Source organism: Cololabis saira, chromosome 11 (assembly GCF_033807715.1).
Source record: "Cololabis saira isolate AMF1-May2022 chromosome 11, fColSai1.1, whole genome shotgun sequence".
Lineage (NCBI taxonomy): Eukaryota > Metazoa > Chordata > Actinopteri > Beloniformes > Belonidae > Cololabis > Cololabis saira.
The window spans coordinates 25,289,612-25,299,324 of NC_084597.1; positions in this window are offsets into that span (position 1 = coordinate 25,289,612).

A 9,713-nucleotide genomic window follows, 5' to 3' on the forward strand; every position below is an offset into this window, starting at 1 on the left:
GGTCACGGGGGTCTGCTGGAGCCCATCCCAGCTCATTACAGGAGAGAGGCAGGGGTAGGGTTGCCACCCGTCCCGTAAAATACGGAATTGTCCTTTATTTGAGAAAAAAATGTTGCGTCCCGTATTGAACTAATACGGGACACGATTTGTACCGTATTTTCATTAACTTTTACACCATATTCTAGTTGAATTATTGAAATAAATTAACTTTTACTACATATTCTAGTTGAATTATTGAAATAAATTAACTTTTACACCATATTCTAGTTGAATTATTGAAATAAATTAACCTTTACACCATATTCTAGTTGAATTAATGAAATAAATTAACTTTTACACCATATTCTAGTTGAATTATTGAAATAAGTTAACTTTTACACCATATTCTAGTTGAATTATTGAAATAAATTAACTTTTACACCATATTCTAGTTGAATTATTGAAATAAATTAACTTTTACACCATATTCTTCACCTGCAGGCTATATAATACATCTGGGCTGATGTGGACATACATAGCATAGGAGGCTATTTCAGTTGCTAGTATGGTTGGCTGTCTGTACAGTCATGCAAGTTCAATGCTATTAAAGCACTTTAAACTTTAAATCAAAGCATTTAGTTTTTTCATATAAAATAAACAAATTTTTATTCAGTTTAGAAGTTTAGGGGCTTTTTTTTGGCTCCTGCGCTGCTGAAATCAGGGCGTCCCTTATTTCTATTTCTGAAAGGTGGCAACCCTAGGCAGGGGTTCACCCTGGACAGGTCACCAGTCCATCGCAGAGCCACATATAGAGACAGACAACCAGGCATACTCACATTTACACCTACAGGCAATTTAGAATCATCAATTAACCTCAAATGCATGTTTTTGGATTGTGGGAGGAAGCCGGAGTACCTGGAGTGAACCCACGCTACCACGGGGAGAACATGCAAACTCAATAGCGCAATAGTGTTAACCACTAAGCCACCGTGCTGCCCCTGATAACAACCAATACTAACAAATTAACACTGCCAAATGTGTTGTGCATCAGTGGTTTCCAGAAACATCAAATGAAAACAGTTTACTGTGGCCACTGTGGCAGTTAGTCAGCTAAAATAAAATCTAAAATAATATATGCTCACCCTCACCCCTTCTGTAGTGTTTATCCCAATTACTTATTCTTGTCTGTTTAAGAACATACTTGTCTCTGACTTGAGTTCTAATATCTACCCACCTCTTCATCGGCCTACAAATTTAGACTCCCCTTCTGTGGAAGGGGGATCAGCTATGTATGTATGTATATATATATATATATATATATATATATATATATTCACTTGGAACAAATGAGGGAAATGAACCCTTTTAAACTTATTGTCTGCTCTCACAACATGATCGATGCCTTTAAAAGCAACCGGTTAACAGCATAAAGGGCTCAGCGACTTTGAAAACGGTTGCAGCTGACATGTTGAATGACATACAGCAGATGAAGAGAACATGTGACTGAACAGGATTTCCCCCAAGGAATTAAGATCAAAGCCTTACCAACAGGAAACATAGTTAATCTCTCTTGTCTTCCTCCTCAGTGGGGTACTTGTCGCACAGTAAAGAAATATGGGGCAAATGCAAGGCCTACAGTAAGATAAACATACAAATGCATAAACATTGGTGCACACTTTTTTCAGCCAAACACAGACCAGTAAGTTTTTTTTTTTTTTTAATATGTGCTCAGTATGACAAAGTCAGTTTACTTTTTTTTTATGATCTTCTTGAAAATGTTTGAAATTATATACCTAAGACTAGCTCTTGGGGAATGTTTACTGGCAGTGAAAGGGAAGTATAATCTTTCCCTCCATATATCTGAGGTGTATCTGGCCATAACACAGTACTCAACACCACACTGAGGATATAGAGTTAAGGACCCAACCCAACGTAATGGCCTTCCCTGAAAGGAAGCTATAATTAAAGTTAATTGAGCAGATGCTGAAAGAAAAGCATTTTTTTGCAATAATAAATACGGTTTTGAATTTAACACCTCGGGTAGAGGAACCCTGACTAAATGCCCCTGAGGCCCCTGCCACTTCTACAGTATGGCATAATGCTGCTGTAAAGTGCGGTGACAACACCCTCCTCCACTTCCACTCAGCTCTGCTCTCCTCCCAGCCTGCTGGCTAAGACTGAAACCCTTGTGTTTCAGAGGGTATTGGGTTACTACACTTAAGTGTAGCAACAATGTTGATGAAATTGAGCCCAGTAATGTTTGCGTTGTACCTACGAGGCAGCTATCCCTCAATTGTTGAAAGAAGTGTGGAAAGAAAAGGAGGTTAAGACAGCACTGTTGCCACTGGGCTCTGAAATGTTGTAATAAAAGTTAACTATTTGAAATTCTTGCAAGCAAGTGCATGTTTCCACAATTTGGGGTTATAACTTTCAAAAGAAAAGAAAAATGAACTTGTGTAAACAATTATAGTATCTGCTATCACTACTGTAGGATTGAAATAGTAATTAGATTAGATCTAAAATGATATACAAATGATTGAGGTGAAATGTTCCATACTCGATTTCAACCTTTAATTGCAGTTCAGCTAGATAGTAAGGAGATCCTTCAGGGATCGGAAGGGAAGGACCCCCTGCTGTAACCTGGAGCCAGAGCAGGACAGGGGTTCTGGGATATCACAGAGCCCTTGCCCTGAAGGTACCCCACCGGAGCCCCTCTCCCCCGTCTGTGAGCCCAACATGAGGCCCGCCTGAAAGCCCCAGCCCCTCAGCCACAGCTCATCTCAGCAGGGGAGAGCTAGAAAGCTCTCCTGGCTCCAATCTGGTGCAGAAGAGCAACAAACTGGAATAAGGGTCCTCGTTTGTTTTTTCATCAGCAACTCTTCAAATGTCTGGCTTTCTACTCCTGGGGCAATCGTATCGATAGCATTATCGTATGTATTAGCTGCTCATTTACTGTTGCCTGCTGTTATTGTACATTGTTGTCTGATGTATTTCCTGTACCCAACATACAAACCAAGCCTTTTCAGGGTGGAATTTGTCAGAAATATCCCTGGAACAAGCTGCTTGAAAATTATCTACCAATCTTCTCATTGTTTGTACATACAGTATGGGATTTGCTAACATTTGCTTTTTATCTTATTCGAGTATACCCAAGTGAGGATAAAAAGGGTTTATTCACTGCTGTGCGTTAAATTTACTAAAAACAGATTTGTAAATCTTTGGTTAACTATTTTACTTTTAAAATAGAAGGAATGGCACGGACAGCTTACAGAGCCTTTTGAAGGAAGATGTTTATCCATGAATTAAAGTCACAATTGTGACTATCAAAACTGCAAGCTTTGTGAGATTAATAATTAAATACATAGTGACTGTGTGTTGTCTCATCGACAGGGTGTGACCAAAATTGTCTGAGAGATCTTTCTTTTTTTTACTTTTCTGCTTGTTCCACTCTTGCAACCTCTTACTAATGAGACAAGCAGGTCATTCTCAGAAAAGGATGTGCATCATCACAAACAGAGCCCTCCTTTTTTGTCCTCTTTTGTGCCCACTTTCACATACCTTCCTCACATGCAGTCACATTCTTCAGCGTGTCCCTCTACACTGTTTTGGCTCAGTCATGACTTTAGAATCAATCAGCTATTTTTTGATTGGGTTTAACTTTGTGTTTCCTTTCTTTTCCTGCTACAACAACATGCAGCTCGGATGAAAAACATCCACCTCCCTCGCCTCCTTCCTAACTTTGTGCAAACATGTCCCCTTTTCCTTGTGTGGATCAGATGGCAGATGCTTTAATGGGAACTGCACTGAGTAATGGGACAGGATTGGAGTTTGACACATTGACCCCACCCATCAGTGCTGCTCGCCACCAGCAACACCACGGGACGCTCTCTGGGAAATGTCTCTACTGCTTATTGGAATCTCCTTGACGTGTCTGAGTTTCGGGTTTCGGAAGAACACGATCTGCGTTTTCCAACAGACCGGAGAAGCCTCCTTCGTATACACCTGAAGATCACAAGAACAGAGATGGCAGATTTTAGAGTTTTAGCACAGCAGCATATTCTTTATTATTGAGATCTGCCTTTTGTTGGTATTACTTTTCTATTTTAAGACAGTTTGTATATGCAGTCTGAAATTAGATCATCCAAGTGCTTTAGTCCTTTGTAAGGAAACTGTTTATCACGCAGTATCATAAGAGAGGAATGTGAAAGGGTGTAATGGATTCCTGTGTGAGCCTTCATTAGTTGTCATACACTGTGTTTACAGTAGCTTTCTTGGTTGGACTGCATTACCACAACCTGGCGTTGTTCAACCCCTCGAGCGTTCATAAATCATCCTTAACAGACAGACCTGACATCCTTCTCATACATCGCCAAACAGCCTTTTACTCATCTGTAGTTCAAGCGCTGGATGTACAAACATCCCTGGCTGTGTCATGACAGTTCAAAACATGGCTGAAACTAACACTCTAACAAAGAAAAACAGGCTTCTCTTTCAGGCCTGCAAGATGAAAGCATGTTAGAGTAAGTGGAGAACTTTCATGCCTCAGAACATTATACTGCTCTTTTTCCTCTCATCTTGCAGGAATTTGAATTTTTTGCATGAGCGTGCCAAAGCTAGACAGCAGTGAAAATGAATTAGACTTCTGTGAAACTATTAATGATGTGCTGCTGAATGAGAAAAGGCAGCTTAAAAATGATAACACAACAGGAAACTTCTGTTGTCTTTTAAAATCTGTTCATTTAGTTTTTAATACTATATTCAGTGTAATTAAAGTGCTCTCATATGTTTAAAACTGCATAAAAATGCAAATGTGCTTTTTTTCTTCAGTATAAACATTGGAGATACTTTGACAAACTTGACACAGAATGTATTTAAGATGTTTGACAGCTTTATTGAGTTTCAGGTTGTTAAAGACATGAAAGATAAACTTTAAGTATCAAAGCTGCTTTTCGCTTCCTTAAGCGATATTGCCTGGCAGCCATCTGGCATTCGAGAGTGCTGCTCCCGGTTTGCCAAGACTTGAGTTGATGCCTGACTTCACGTAAAGCAAAAAATCCTGAATAATGCTTATCTTCACTGTAAATGGGTATTAGAGTGATGTGTGATTGAATGAAATGTTCAAAATCAAATATATAGCAACACTTGTAACAGTGGAAAATAGTTTATGATGGATTATTTGAATCTGGGGAAAAAGTAATAACTGTGTTGCTGTTGGAAACCTGACACCAGTCATGATGGTCTGCCAGGCATTGTTCCCCGTGCAGCCGTCATGACAAAACAGACAGAGAAGTCTCCTCATTGATCACTTACTTGCTGCTTTTAAACCATCAATACATTTTAAAGCACCACTTAAGGTCAGGAGCATATGTCTCTCTACTGTCTCCCTAAGTGCTACAGATGTAACGAGTTGAGAAGCAGTAAGAGCTGTAATAGCTTGCAGACATGTAATACTCTGACAAAACTCACATTGTGGCAGGGTGGAGGATTGGGTGTGGCTGCGGGGAAGCAGCCACTCAGCTGATTGGGCACACCTGTGCCCAATCAACCTCTCCACCCTGCCTGGCTACATAAAAAGCGGCTGCACACCTGTGCCCAATCAACCTCTCCACCCTGCCTGGCTACATAAAAAGCGGCTGCACACCAGCAATAGGTCTCTGCTGGGAGGAAGGAGAGCTGCTGAAGGTGCTGGCGCGTGTGTCTGGGTGAAACAATAAATCACAATCTCTCCACTAAACCCTGTGTCCTCTGTCCTGTCGGGTGACCCCCGGTAGCAGCGAGATTGCTACAGTGGCACCCAACGTGGGGCCTGACAGGGTGGAGGAGGAATGCGGGGAGCGGACCCTGGAGACGCTGGCACAGGTGCCCTGGCAGCCCTGTTGCAGAGCCATGGGGTGCAACAAGACACTGGCTCGCATAAAGGACTGATTTTATTGGCCGGGCATTTGGGGGAGAGGTGCGCCGTTGGTGCTCCTCCTGTCCCGAATGCCAGCTAGTTAACCCCCCGGCTGTGCCAAAAGCACTTTTGCAGCCGTTGCCATTAATGGAGGTTCCATTTGAGCGGGTAGGCATGGATCTCATCGGTCCATTTCAGCGGAGTGCACGGGGATATCGTTTTGTACTAGTCCTGACGGATGCAACATGTTATCCAGAGGCAGTGCCGCTGCGCACCCCATGTTACCAGCCATTGATGAATGTGTCGTCCTGGGTGGAGATTGTGTGTGTTCACGGTGATGTGCACAAGTACCCCGTGGTGCCAGTGGAAATTAGACACAAAGGGAAAAAGCATAGAGTAAAGGCCGCGGTTAGCCCCCGCCTTTTGCATTCTCTGATTTTGGGACACGATTGGCCGGGGTTTAGAAATTTGGTGATTCAGTGTGTGGGGATGCAATCACGGCAGTCAGGGACATACGATATGTGCGCTGTGCTCAGTGGTGACGCAAGGTTGTCCGACGCTGCAGACGGAGAGGTAGAAGACACTGCGGAGCCTCCGGTGGAGGCTCGGCAGGTCCCGCTACACTCTATGGAAGATTTTCCACTCGAACAGTCTCGTGACGATACTCTACGCTCAGCCTTCGACCAAGTGATACAAATTGATGGTCACAAGGTGCGCCCTGATGCAGCGTTCACATATCCTCATTTTGCATTGAATAGGGACAGGTTGTATCGAGTGAGCAGTGACACTAAATCTGGCTGGATTATTACCCAGTTGTTGGTACCAAAGAAACGCCGGGAAACGGTTTTCCAGGCGGCTCATCACAACCCAATGGCTGGTCACATGGGGAGACACACGTGAACCAGGACTCAGCACCAGCTCTGTCCTCCCATCAGAGACCTCTTGGCTGGTGTGCAGCCGCTGCTTAAAGGGGACCTATTATGGCATTTAATGTATATTTTAAACAGGCCTTGAATGTCTTAAACGCGGGACAATGTCCCCCACGCCCCGGACCCCCCGCCCCTTCGCCTATGTGCGTATGAATCGTGTAGGGGGGGCAGGAGGGGGAGCGGAGGCCGAAGCCAGGAGGCAGGGCCAGCGGAGCCGGCCCTGGAAAGACGCCCACGCTCCCCCACCGGCCATCCAAGTTGACTGGGGCTGGCCCTCCAAGCCGGGCCCCACCGTACCTCCACGGGTGCCCCCGGCGCCGTCGGAGCCCCCAGGCGGAGGGGGAAATGGTCCAACATCCCTCCATTCATACTGACGACATAAGACATAGACACCTGAGAATGACTCCACCCTGCCGCCGCGCCCGCCCATGCACCCCCCAGCCAGGGGAGGCCCGATCCCCGGATCCGAGAAATCTGGTCGGTGTTAAGAGAGAGATTCGCCTCCCATTTTGAAATCGGAAGAGAGACTGAATGATCTATTTTAGACACTAACCTGTAAATTTTTGATAACAACTTTAGAGTGCTTAGGTTCAATAATTCTATTATCCTGGCGGGAAGTTGTAGGTCAAATTGGTTAAGTTTATATGTTTTATTTATTAGGGCCTTAAGTTTTTGGTATTCTAAAAATTTATTACTGGTAATTCCATATTGAACAGTAAGTGTATTAAAAGGTACAAACTGTCCTCCTATGATTACATGCTGTAGATACTGTAATCCTTGATCTCTCCATTGAGCAAAGTTTACCATCTTTTTATCATTTTTCATATTTGGATTGTTCCATATGGGTGTACGGTCACATGGAAAAAGTGAAATTTTAGTTACTTTAAGGAATTCCCACCAGGCTGTCAGAGTTGTGCTAATATTAATGCTTTTGAAACATTTGTGATGTTTAATGCTTTGACTAATAAATGGTAACTCTGAGATTTCCAGATCATTGCAAAACACTTGCTCTGAGTCCAGCCGTTGACTATCTAAAGAATGATTTTTTGACCATTTTACAATATACTGTAATTTATTGGCTATGAAGTAATAATGGAAGTTAGGTAACTCCAAACCTCTTAGGTAACTCCAAACCTCTTTTTAATAATCTAATGCTTTCTCCTCAGTGAAACCTTGGAAAAATTACCCTAAAAAATAATCAGGTAATACCTTAGATAATGGGATCCAAGAAAGGCAAATACAGTATATCGAGCAAGTTGTAACATATAGTGCTGTCCAAAAGTCTTAGCGACTTTCTATGTTATATTTTATTTTCAACCTGTTTATTCTGATATAAACAGAAATGTGTTAATATTAGAGGTAGACCAAATATTTGCCATTTTTTAAATAGTCAGCATCATCTGACAGGTTCCAGTTTGTTCATGTACATGAGGTTTCTTCAGAACAGTCGAGGGTCTGTTATGGTGTTCCGCAGGGTTCAGTGCTAGGGCCAGTCTTGTTCAGTTTATACATGCAGCCGTTGGGAAGTATAATCCAGAATCACGGCATACACTTTCATTGTTATGCTGATGATACGCAGCTCTACTTGTCTATGAAGCCGGATGAAACAGAACCGTTAGTTAAACTTCAGGCATGTCTTAGGGACATCAAGGACTGGATGTCCAGAAATTTCTTGCTTCTAAATTCAGATAAAACAGAGGTTATCATTCTTGGTCCAGAGCATCTTAGGAAGGGATTAGATGGTGTTGCGATGGCTTCCAGTGCAACTGTGAGAAACCTTGGTGTTGTTTTCGATCAGGATTTGTCGTTTAAACCATATGTTAATCAGGTTTGTAAAATAGCGTTTTTCCATCTCCGTAATATTGCAAAAATTAGGAAAATCCTCTCGCAGAGGGATGCAGAGAAACTAGTTCATGCGTTTGTATCTTCTAGACTGGATTACTGTAATGTGTTGTTAGCAGGATGTCCAAGTAATTTGCTGAATAGGCTCCAGCTGATCCAAAATGCAGCAGCACGAGTACTGACAGGAATTCGCAGGAGAGACCACGTCTCTCCAGTGTTAGCGTCGCTCCATTGGCTACCTGTAAAATTCAGAATTCAATTTAAAATTTTATTACTTGCATATAAAGCCCAAAACGGCTTAGCTCCGCAGTATTTACAAGATTTGATAGTACCTTATGTTCCTGGCCGAGCTCTCCGCTCCCAGGGTGCAGGTTTACTCGTAGTTCCTAGAGTATCTAAATGTAGATTTGGAGGGCGGGCGTTCTGCTATCAGGCACCATTACTTTGGAACCAACTTCCAATCTGGGTTAAGGAGGCTGACACCACCTCCACCTTTAAAACTAAACTTAAAACCTTTCTGTTTAGTAAAGCTTATAGTTAGTGTTAAGTAAACCTCTAGCTGGTGTTGGTAAATCTCTAGGTAGTGTAAACTTTAGTGTGTTAGAGTCAGTAGTCATTGTCGCAGCTATAGAACAAAACTATAATAGTTAGTCTCAAATATAGCTTCGCGGTAGATATGCTGCTATAGGCTTATGCTGCAGGGGGGCACTGACATGATCCGCTGGGCGGTGCCTCTCACCCTTCTTCTCCTCTCCTTTTCCCTGCCTCTCTTCTCCATTACCATTTTTATTTATTATAAATATCTCATAGCTATCATTTTTGTCCATTGTTCCTGTAGTTTCTTGTGCCGGCCCCCCTTTTTTCTCTTTTTTTTCTCTTTTGTGTATGTTTGCAGGCCGGAGCCTCAGGAGCTGCGTTCTGGCCTGTGTTCCCGGCCCTCCCCCCCCTCTGGTCATCCCATTGCTTCTTCCACCTGCCTACGTGGATGTCTGCTGTTGCTGCTTCCGCCTGCCTGCACCCCCCCCCCTCTGGTCATCCCGCTGCTGCTTCCACATGACTGTTGTGTGCTG